This window comes from Canis aureus, chromosome 8 (genome assembly GCF_053574225.1).
Source record: "Canis aureus isolate CA01 chromosome 8, VMU_Caureus_v.1.0, whole genome shotgun sequence".
In the NCBI taxonomy this organism is placed as follows: domain Eukaryota; kingdom Metazoa; phylum Chordata; class Mammalia; order Carnivora; family Canidae; genus Canis; species Canis aureus.
Genome location: NC_135618.1, coordinates 55,109,600 through 55,121,790, shown reverse-complemented (window position 1 = coordinate 55,121,790; position 12,191 = coordinate 55,109,600).

The window sequence follows — 12,191 nt, the reverse complement described above, 5'->3', positions numbered from 1 at the left end:
TTCACTAGAATCATCTAGAGAACTTTTAAAAATGCCTGGGTCCCACTCCCAAGCTTTTGATCTAATTAGTGTAGGGGCAGGTCCCAGGAATTGCCATATATTTTAAAGCTCTTGGGGGTTTCTAATTTCAGTCAGAATTGAGAGCCACTGTGCTACACTGTCCCTATGGTGAGAATCACTGCCATGTGAAGCACTCAGGAGTGACTCAGACTCCTGTTTCATTGGAGAGGAAGTAAAAGATTGAGAACTACTGATACTAATATTCTGTTTGAAATAAGGGAGCCTTTCTGATTTGAGGCCCTATTTGGGTGCTTGGAACACTTGCCAGTCTCGTGGGATCTGGTGCTCTTCAGTTTGCTGGAGCAGTCAAGAGTCCCCTGTAGGGTGTGCATCCTTCACAGAGCCTTTTTTCTGGCTACCACCACAGGGCCAGACCCACAGGGGAGTTGGGAAGTCACTCTGAGTTAGAAAATGCTGAAGTAAAACCTTCATGGCCTTGGAAAACCTGTTCCTGATTTTGATAGAATGTCTCCATAGTAATTACAATAGCAAACTCGAGGCTGCCACCTAATTTCCTAGTTAGCTCATTCTCTACTTATCCACAGTGTCGTTTTAGGAGTTGACTTTTAGTTTAAAAACAAATGTGAAGCATTTTATTTGGGAGTCTTTGTTTTGGTAACCCTCTGTTTTTTCAAGTAATTAAAAAAAAAATAATATCCAAAAATTTGGCAGTGTATGTTACCTATGGAGGCAAATGAAATTTAGTTTTAATCTGTGGTGAGCTGAATGCACTTTAAACATCTTCAAAGTAGTCTGCTGTGCTTCTCAGGTGGTTTCATCCTGTTGAGCATTATGCTGCCTACAAAAAAAAAAAAAGAAACAATTTACCTGGTATTTTCAACATTTCAAGGAATGAAATCTAAGTAAAAATCCAAGTTGGAAATCCTCCTTGAAGCAGAGTGGCCTATTGTGGTGAAAATGAGGTGTGAAGTTGCCTAGGTGCTATTCTAAGTGGCACGGTATAGTACCAAATGGGAAGGCAGTTCCTATGTTTTCTGAAGCTCACATTATCTTTGTAGGCCTTTCAAACATGTATTTGTGTTCCCTATCGGTTTGCTCACCAATTGTGCCTCTCACCACTGGTTAAAATCAAATTCAAGCCCCATTATAAAAATAGTTTCTTTAGCAAACTCTTTAGTTTTACACTGGAATTTCTGTAGTTGTCTTAAAAGCTGCATGTCCTGTCACTGTACACAAAATACTTTGGTATTGTTCATGCACCATTCATAGTGATTTCTGTATAATTTTCTTCTTTAGTTGTACAGTAGTACGGAATGCAGATATCTTTCCTTGAGGCTGGAAGAAAAGTGTATCATACATTTTAAATTATTTTAGAACAAGTGCATGAGATATGTCACTGATTTCTGTTATTTATTTGTATGTTTTATTATTCAAGGTGTATGCACTTTTAAGAAGCAAAATTTATATTTTTATGTTTAAAACGTTTTATTTCTGGAACAGCAGTTGATTATATAGTATACAGTTGGAATTAAGAGAAAAGTGGAAAATGTAACAAAATATAATAAATTTATTACATGATGCCCTCTTTAAGCCATATTCCTCTTTCTCCCCTTGCCAACCTGTATCTTTTTGGTGTTGACTAGCCTTGGAAATTAAGCAGAAATTATCTGTGTACCACACTTATCTCTACAAAATGCTTTAAAGCCACAGTGTTAAGTGAAAAAAAACAAGTTACAGAAGAATATAGACAGATACTCTATATGTAAAATTTTAAAGATATCACAATACAACGATGCTTTAATTTTCACAATCAGGGATTATTATTCCCACTTTCTCCAAGCGGTAATGTGTCCTAGGCCATGGGGCTGGGCAGGAACTCACAGTCTGGCTCTGTTCTAATGAAGGAGCCATTCTTTTCTGGTCTCTCTCTTGCCCCCAGATAACCTCTTTTTTAACCACCGTGTTCTGATAAAATTTTTCTGGCAGTCTTTTATTTCCCCTCAGGACAGGACTCCCTGTTGAAGATGTCACATTACTTATGACCACTTGGGGGCACCAAAGATCGCCACCATCAAATGTAGTTTAAAAGTCTAATTGCGTTCTTCACCTCTCTGTTGAAATGCTTGTTCGTTATGAGTTGAGTGCATTTTCAGTGAGCAAGGGTTTCAGTTTAGATAAGTACCACCAAGCCATCATTTTTCCTGGAATCTTAAATGCAGGTCATAGAGAAGAGCTTGTTTTCTATAGCACAGCATGATGGTTTAGGGTTGGGGCAGAGAAACAGTTCCTAACCAAGGGCAGGTATGAGCCACATGCCCTAAAACCAAGGTAGAGCACTTACAAACCTTTCTCATTTTAAGTAGTGAAATTTTGCTTTAGAATCCATAAAGAGTTTAACCATGTAGTACACAAATTACTCAAGAGGCTTCATTATGCCTAAAAGTACCTGTCATAAAGTACACACATTTAATAGTTACACAGGTATTTAAGGGTCATTTTGTCTGTCTCCATAGAAATGAACAGTATCTCCCCCTGTACACTTTCCATCCTCTGTCAGTCTTCCTGGAGAAAGCAAAGGCATGATAAAGCCACTGGCCCTGGACCACATGTTCCTGTGTGCCCAGGGAGTGATTCTAGGCCACTAGCTCTGCAGCATGGGGCTTAGGCCTATTCCTCACCCTCAGTGTCCCCTTTCTCTTTCTGAGGCGTGCTCCTGCGTTCTCCCCAGTAGTGATTTTGGTTTTCTTTTTTGCAGCCCTCTTCTGGTCTCAGGCATCTCTGCACAGGTCATCTCATCTAGCAGAACTCCCCTCTCTAGGTGGGTTGGGTCTGCTTCACCTAGAACCCTCTGGAATTCAATCTTGATTTGGTCTGGTTTTAGCCATGTTTCTCATTCCCTACATAGAGAAACAACAGGGGCTCTCTCCCAAAGCATAGGTTTTTGCATCATGCCATATAGCCTGATGGCTTTGCACCTCATTTCTTCCAGAGTTCAAGGCTGTGATGTTAGTCTGACATGTTCTCTGTATTTATAACAGCTTGATTTTTCTTTAAGTGGAAGTTGTGAGTGAAACCAGGGTTGTAGTCAGAAATCCGGCCACTCCACCACTGCAGGCTCTCCTGTGCCTTTCAGAAGAATCCGTAGAAGCCCACAGTATACTAGGCCATCTCAGATTCATTGTCCCTTCAGAGAGGGGTAGGGAAGGCACGAGTGGGTGCGGCACAGTGTGGCTGAGGATGGGCGACACCAGTGTCAGGGTTCCCAGTCCATGAATGCTCGTGGTGGGGAAAGTGCCCCTTTACTGTTGCACTCAAGACTGAAGTGCAAGTTCCTTCATTTAGTAGTGCTTCCTGTATGTCTATGTGTTGGGGATATGACCATGTCCTGAAGAGCTCAGGGTCTAGTCCTGGTCAAGTTGGTTGATAATAAACATTTCAGTGCTTACCGCCATGCTCTTTACTCCTTGCTTTTCCCTCAAGGCATCACCACATTCCCGTCCCTCTTCCAGCCCACTTCCTGGAATTCTGCCTAGAAGGCTTCTCTTCCAGGTACCTACATGGCCCATGCCCTCATGTTCTTCATGTCTTTACTCAGATGTCATCGAGTAAAGTCAGTGGAGGTCAGTGGTCAGCAAGGCCTCCCCTGACCACCCATTTAAAACATTGCAACCTACTTCATGTTCTCTCCCTCTTCTCTACTTTATTTGCTTCATGTAACTTGTCACTAACTACCACAGTGTATATGCAGTCTGTATGCAACATCAGTCTATCTGCAGTATATATGCAATGTGGAATATATGCAATATATGTAATATTTGGTCTATGTGCAGTAGTATATATGCTGTATCAGTCTATAAGCAATACATATGCAGTATATAGTCTATATGCAACATATAGTCTATATGTGATATACAACATAGAGTCTGTAAACATATATAGTAGGTATGCTCATCTCTAGAGCTTGTTTACCTGCTGTTCTTTTCCCAGTACCTCAGAGAGTGCCAGGCATATTAGTACTTAGTAAAAATCGACTACCTGAATCAGTGGGTTTGCTTGAGTAATTCACTTAACCATACTGAGCCCCCTTCCTATCTAGAAGATGAGGAAAAACTGTGCGGGTTCATGGAGTGTGAGGGTTACAATAGGAAGGATGCTCATAAAGCATCCAGCACAGTACCTGGCATAGAGAAAGTGCTCAGGGAATACTGCCATTCATAATCATAACACTAGGCATGGGGAGAGGGGCCGACCCTCATGGGAGCTTCATAGAGGAGGAGCCATTGGCACAGAGCTCCTATCTTCCTGACTGGGGACCCCAGGAATCCAGCTTTCCAGGAAAAATCCTACATTCCAGGAAAGTAGGGCAGGAAAGCAGGAAGTGTAGATGGAGGGAGAAGGGAGGCCAGCAGAGGCCTCATCTAGAAAGACCTATTATGACTTAGGTTTGTCCTGAAGTAAATGAGTATCCAGAAAGAAATTTTAATTTAGGAGAGAGATGAGATCCATTTTGTGCCTTGGCATGGTCACCATGGCAACAATGTGGCACCTGTGAGCCCGGGTTAGAAGCTTGTTGCAGGAATCTGGGTGCAGTCTGTGAAATGCTGACCTAAAATAGTGGGTGGGCAGAGAGGCACCAGCTGCTCCTGGAGGGGTGACATGCTTAGGTCCCAGAGGCAAGCTGCTAGTTCCAGTTCTGGTATCATGACCTCCTAGCTGGACAGCCTTTGGCAGATTACTTAACCTCTCTGTGCCTCAAATTCTTCACCTGTAAAATGTGGCCATTAGTGTCTGCATGCTCATTGGAAGCCTTAATTGGGATGGTTGGTTTATTTACATTTAATACATTACATTAATTACAAGTGTATTTGATTTTATCTCCTGTCTTACCATTCCTTTGATATTTGTCCCACCTGTTTTATGTTTCTTTTTCTCTTCTTTCTTGCCTTTCTTTTAGATCAATCAAGCAGTTTTTAAATTCCAGGTTTTCACCTGTTAGCTTATTATTCATCCTCTTAACTCTTTTTTTTTTTTTTTTTTTAGTGGCTGTCCTTGTGGTATCAGCATCCCTGATTCAGAAGAATCTAAGAAAACTTAGTAAGTTTTGCCCCTTTAGGATCTCAGAACACTTTGATTCCATTTTACCCTTTTTACCATTTGTTACTGGTTGCCATGCATTACAATTCCATGTGTATTTATCAAGCACAGATACATAATACATGTAACTAACATTATTACGAATGTTGAAAGCCAGCATTCATTTAGATGAACCAGTACGTTCACCTTCCATTGCTTATCCCCCTCTTCCTGTTTACCAGTGTGTTTCCTGCAATTGTTTTCCTTCTGCCTGAAGAATTCCTTTTAGTGTTTTTTTTTTTTCTTTCTTTTTTTCTCCCCAGCCTGTGCTCACAATGCACTCTCTTAGCTTCTGTTTGATTGGAAGGGTCTTTATTTTGCCTTTACTTTTGGAGGGTATTTTCACTGGGAATAGAATTCTAGGTTGCAAGTTATTTTCTTTCCTTTTCAGTCCGTGGTCTCTGCTGTTATTTCTGTTGATAAGTGGGTTGATTAATCATCTCATGGTTTTCCTTTGAAAATGTGTTGCAAGTTTTTTTTCTAAATGCTTTGAAGATGCTTCTCTTTGTTTTCCATTAGTTTCACTTAAGTGTCTTTTTATCCTGTACTTTATGAATCAGGCCTGGAAACTTTTTAGCCATTATTATCTCTTTATTTTTTTTTTTAAAGATTTTATTTATTCATGAGAGAAACACACACACACAGAGAGAGAGAGAGAGAGAGAGGCAGAGACACAGGCAGAGGGAGAAGCAGGCTCCATGCAGGGAGCCTAATGTGGGACTCGATCCCAAGACTCCAGGATCATGCCCTGGGCCAAAGGCAAGTGCTAAACTGCTGAGCCACCCAGAAATCCCTAGCCATTATCTCTTTAAATGTTGCTACTGATCCATCTTCCCAGCGCATTCTAGAACTTAGTATATGGTATTACTGTCCACCCCAGCTGCTCAGGCCAGACCAGGGATCCATCCTTCAACTCCCATCCTTACATCAGATCCATTCACAAGCCCTGTCCAGATCTACTCCCACAGCTATGTCCTAAATCTGCCCTCTTTTCCAACCCATTTTATATCCTCCTTTCTTCACTTCAGGCACAGAAGCTACTTCTTAGTATCTTGAAGCGGGTCTTGGCACCTGGTGCTTCCTCTCAGGAATGCTCATCCCCCAGGTATTCATACAAGTCCTTTCTCCTCTCAGTGGCACCCTACCTAGGAAGTCCTCTTTGGACCCATGTATCCAATGCTGTCCTCTCACTCTGCATTCATTCTTTATCTCATTACCCTATTTAAATTTCATGGGCTCCATTATTTCAGTTTTATGCATATAAAGACTGAGGCTTGGAGAGAGTTAATAACCTAAGATCACACAGATAATGAGTAGTAGGTGTTGGATGTGAATTAGGCCTAATTCTACAATGCTTGTGGGTTTTTTTCACATTATTACGTCCAATTCCCTATATGATGCTAAAAAAAAAAAGGAATTAAACAATCAACCTATAGAACTGTATTTGGCCATGCAGTTACTAGAAGGAGAATCTGGATTGCATAAAGTCCTTTTCTTTGTAATCTCTGAGTGATTTTTATTATGGCAAATTCAAGAAGTGAGGAAATTTCTGTTTTTTGGTAACAGAATTTAGGAGAACCTCCTTGGCTCAATTTTTTTTGAAACAAAAAGTAATAACTTTAGACACAGAAAAGTTGCTAAAATAGTTTGGAGAATTCCCATATACTCTTCACCCAGCTTCCCCAGATGTTAGGGTAGTGTGTAACTCTAGTACAACGTTTAATATCAGAAACTGATATTTCTGGTGCAACAGAATCACTGATTCACTGGTGCAACACCGTCAACTAAACTACAGACTTTATTCAAATTTCACGAGTTTTTTGGTGTTTTTTTTTTTTTAAGATTTTATTTATTCATAAGAGACACACAGAGAGAGGCAGAGACATAGGCAGTGGGAGAAGCAGGCTCCCTGTGGGGAACCCAGTGTGGGACTTGATCCTAAGACCATGAGACAATGGCCTAAGCCAAAGGCAGATATACAACCACTGAGCCACTCAGGCACCTGGATTTCACAAGTTTTTTCACACCTGTCCAGTCTTGGGTCCCACAATGCATTTAATTGTCTCAGTTCCTCCAATCTGTGACAACTCATAGTCTTTTATGTCCTTGACAATTTTGAAGAACACAGCCAATTGGGTAGAATGTCCCTTTGTTTGGGTCTTCTCATGCAGTGTCACAATTAGATTAGGGTTTTGTGTTTCTTGGCAAGAATATCACAGAAGCAATATCCCCTTCTCACTATATGATATTGCTATGTCATATTACTGGTGATATAAGAATCTTGGTCACTTGGTTAAGGTGATGTTTTTGGGTTTCTCTACCGTAAAATTACTAATTTTCCCCTTTGTACTTAATAAATGTCTTGGGAGAGATATTATTAGCATGTAAAGATCTCAGACTTTGGCCAACTCAAATTTTAGAATCCATCAGTGGATCTTGCCTGCGAGATTTTTTATTACTGTAGCAAAAGAAAGACATTTTAAGAACCTAATTTTGTAAGAAGTCTAGAAGCAGAGCAGGTGCAGGGGTTAGAGCAGTGCTCATCAGTGTCATTGAGAACCATGGTTCTTCTGTCTGCCATTCTTAGCATGGTAGCCTTTGTCCGCAAACTTGGTCTTCTGTGGCTGCCACAGTTGTGTAGACATAATGGCCTAGGTCTCTCGACCAGTAAGAGACTATTTCCCAGAGACCATCCCCAGCCTCCTCTAAAAATACTTCCCTCTTGTTGACCAGGATCTTAGTTATCTACTTATGACCAAATTGCAAGAAAATCGAAGGAAGTGTCTGACATTTCCAACCAGTATTTGGGAGGGTAGAAGGGTGGGCTCTGGCAGAGAAGCCTGGGGGAGTGAGTTTGGGGAGACAGCCCAGCACCTGAGGCAGTGCCTTGCAACTCAATCTTTGTAAATCTCAATAAATCTTTGTGGAGTGAATGAGGTTCTTTGTCTCTTGCCTAAAGACATAACTGGCCATTACATGGAAGCATTAGAGCTCTGGATTGTAGAATCAGAGAAGAGAGTGACTTAGAGAGTAGATCAGGGGAAGGGTGAGGACATCTTGGCAAGGATGGCAGAATGGCAAATGCGGGTCCCCAGTGGGAGAGCTCCCAGCTCTGGACACCCTTAAACTTCACTGTGCTTTGATCTCTACCAGGATGATGCACCTCTGGCCCTGTTGTTCCTTCTCCAAAACATGGAGAGACCTTCACATGCATTTTTGAAGGAAGGCAGAGAAACCTATCTGCTAGACCCAATTGCCTCTACTCAAAAGGCTCTCTAGAGGCGGGGAGGCCCTGAAAGGAGGTCCCTGCTCCATAAACTCAGGCTTATGGCTCTGGGGGCCGTGGGCACAGCCTGGTAGCTTGTTTGGTAAATAATGACATTGTTATAAATATTTAATAAGTCAAGGGACTGCAGCACATGCAAAATTGATGAGGTCCCTGTGTGGGAAATGCGGGCTTTTCTCTGTATGTGTGCTCTGGAGAAGGCAGTTAGAGGCTGACGTCTGCTCCGGCTGACACCTGTATTTGTGGTAGGGCTGATGAATGGCCGGAGGAATATTCGCCATGTTTAGGAAGCATCAATCCATCATGCTGGAGTTTAGGCTGAGGGAGGAATTCACGGCCATCAATATTCTCCGTGTTTATTAAGCACTGCGTGCTGCATGAGACAGTGAGTCCTGCACTGGTCCTGGGAGCAGCGCCTCCAGAAAGGGCACGGTGGCTCCTTGATGAATGACTTTAATAAGAAGCGGCTTGGAAGTACCTTCAAGTAAGAAACTAATAACAATAATTAGATGTTTCTTAATCATTTATTTATTTTATAATTTATGCCCTGCCTGCTTCCAGAAAAGGAATGGTTGTTGCTTGCAATTAAAACACATCTACCCAGGATGGTTCAAATGAAGATAAACATGAGATCAGAAACCATATTGAGGGAGTGAATTTTTCTTAATCAACTTTGCTGCTACCCGCCGAGAATATTGTATTCCCTCTCCTCAGCAGTCACCTTTTGCTCTGCAGAGCCACAGGATGTAGCAGATGTAAAGCAGTGGCTGGAGGTGTCATGGGGACAGGAGGATGAGGCGGAAGCATGATGTGACCTGTAGTCTCAGCATCTCAGCACTGGGCTCCCAGCCACATTTGCATTTCATTTATCATCGCTCCAAACAAATCTGTGTGTCTGCAGCAGGGTGGCATGAAAAATTAATGCCCCTGTGTCAGGCAGAGCTTGTCAGAGTGACAGTGCAGAAAGAGGATAACAAAGGGGTGACATGCTGGCACTTTCTACTTAACAACCACTCTTGTGTTCCCTGAATGCCTTCTCCCCAAGCCTGTGGGTTGGGCTAATGGGGCTTTAGCAGCCAGGCCCTCTGTAAGAGCTCAGGACAGAAAGTCTTTCTCTGTGCAGTTGCTCTGGCCCCATGTCTGACGTGTGCTATTCCCAGGGTAAAAGTGGCAGTGGTCAGAGCTGGGTGACCAGTTTCCCAGTCTTTGCTGAGCCATCCTGAGCTCAGAGGAGCAGAAGGAAGGCAGCCACCTAGAGGTTTCTCAGAGAGCAAGATAGGGCAAAGATGTGTCAGAGAAGCTCCAGGGGAACAGGTGTGCACAAGGACAGGGAGGAGAGGTTTGAGTGTCCGATGCCTCAGAACCTCCGTGAGACTATGTGGATTTGTTCCTGCACATGTAGATGTTCCACAAATATTTGCTTAGAATCTCATGCTGGCTTCTTTCTGACCTGTGGTGCTAGTGGTAGGAAAAGCCACACACTTCCTGCAGCAGGGATGGTCTAATGGAGCAGTTCTGAAATCATGGATTCTGAAGCCAGACTGCCTGGGTTCAAGTCCCAGCTTTACCGCTTCCTAGCTTTGTGGCCTTGGGTAAAATTTTTTTTAGCAGTTTTGTGCCTCAGTGTCACATATGTATTTAGAAAAATGTCTGGCTTGGCATTAATCGGGTTAGTGATTATTATTTCCCTGACCTTCATCCAAGGTGAGTGGACAAGGAAGGCCATGGAACTCAGTGATCTAGCCTTGAGGCACATCAAAAAGGTTCTTGCAGTCAGAGCTGTGTACCAAGAGTTAGGAGCCTACTCACCTCCGGAATGGCCTTGGGAAAATATACATACTCTTCTCTCTGGTTGACTCACTAAAAAAAAGTCCCTCTTGCCTCCCCTCCCCACCAAGCATGAGTATAAATGTGATGCTAGGTTTATGAGGTGAACTACTCTGACCCAAACCAGGGCTGAGCAAGGCACTGTCTTCTTATGACAGAGAAAGGAGCATAGCTTTCCTGCCCTCTGGAAATTTAGTAGTAATCTTCAGGTACTGGATCTCTTCCCTCATCGCATATTAGAATCCCTGGAGGGATTTTAAAAAAAATTCCTGATGTCTAGAACCCTCACCTAAAGATTCTGATTGGTCTAAGGTGAAGGTGGGGTAGCAGGATGTTTTTATGGCTCCCTCCATGTTCATTCTACAGCACATTTCCCATAGCATCTGTGGAATCAGTGAAAGGATAGAGAATGTTAGGTTTTTTTCTAAATGAATGGTGGAGAAATTTAAAAAAACGGCAGAGCCAGGCAGTAGGTTAGAGAATGCTTTAATGGGGAGCGCTCCCAGGTGAGGTTCTGTGACTCCTAGAGGTGGCCCGAGTCGGGGAAGTTGCGCACGGGTTGGGGAGTGTGGGGGGTTTTAAGCCTTATTGGTTCCAGGTCTGGATCCGGGTGGGCCCCTTGCCAAATTAGGCAAGGGAACACCGTGTCTGTCCCTAGGTGGTTGGCTGGGGGTGGGGATAGTACAGACGATGGGGGGGTGGACCCTGGCTGGAAAGTCCCAGATGGAAAGTTTCAGTTTTCCAACTAGGTTTTGATTTACTGGAGATGATGTGGTGGTCACGGTTGCCTTGGTGGGAAGATCAGCCATTTTGGGTGCCCCTGTCTCTCAGCCAGCCCAACAGAGAAAAGGACCATTGAGTACAGGACAATCCAAGGGACAAGTCCTGAGTTCTAGGGAGTAGGGGTTCTACAGTACAATCTTGGAGCGGGCATTCACAACCTATAGGGGTAGGGGTTATCCTGTAGTGTGTGATTAGTACCTATCCTGTACTGTGTGTGATTAGCCCCTTGGGGAGGGGGTTATTGGGGGGTGAGGGGAATAACTAAATATATGCATAAATAAGAGAAAGAACTTTCAATTATTTATGAAAAGAAGGCTTTTCACAGACTGAATATGATAATATGCCATAAACCAAAGGGCATATTTACCTCAACTTTCTGCAATTGAGGTCAGTTAGACAAACAACCTAATGATCAAACAAAGCAGAATTTCCTTCTTCTGGTCTCATGATCCATCCACAAGAGGAGTCATTAATGAAGCTCACTCTCAGCTACTGGCACTGAACTATCTTCACCTATTTCTGAGAAAAACCTCTGGACACATGAAAGAATTCATCAAAGTGAAGGAGGGGAAAGTACCCAGAAGACTCAGGACAAGGTATACACTGTGAAGCCAAAGCCATGCTGTTGCCAGGAGATATAGGGGAGTAAGGTAATGACAGAAGCACAAGCAGGGTCCTATGAAAAGGTATCATCAGAGGAGCGAAATAAATTTTGGAGATACAAAGCATAATTTCAAAAATGGGATAGCATAATCAACTGAATAAATTAAAAGGCTTTATCAAGGAACTCCTCTAGAATTTGGTTTAAAAAGACAAAAATCATAAAAGACAAGATATGAAACTAGATCAAATTATTCAATACTTATGTAAAAAGGAGTTCCAGAAATACATAATGAAGTAGATGGAGGGGAAGAAATAATCAAAGGAAAGAAGAAATTTGGTTGACCTGAATACTTAAATTTTGTGTCAAAAGGTTTCCTGATTTATGCTTAGGATTAGTTGAAAAAAAAACTCTGCACTTGGAGATGTTTTGTGGATTTTTATAAATTCTAAGTATAAAAAGAAGATACTAAAATTAGCTAGGGGAAGAGAAGAGCAAACTAAACCCAAAGCAAGGAGAAGGAAATCATAAAGATTACAG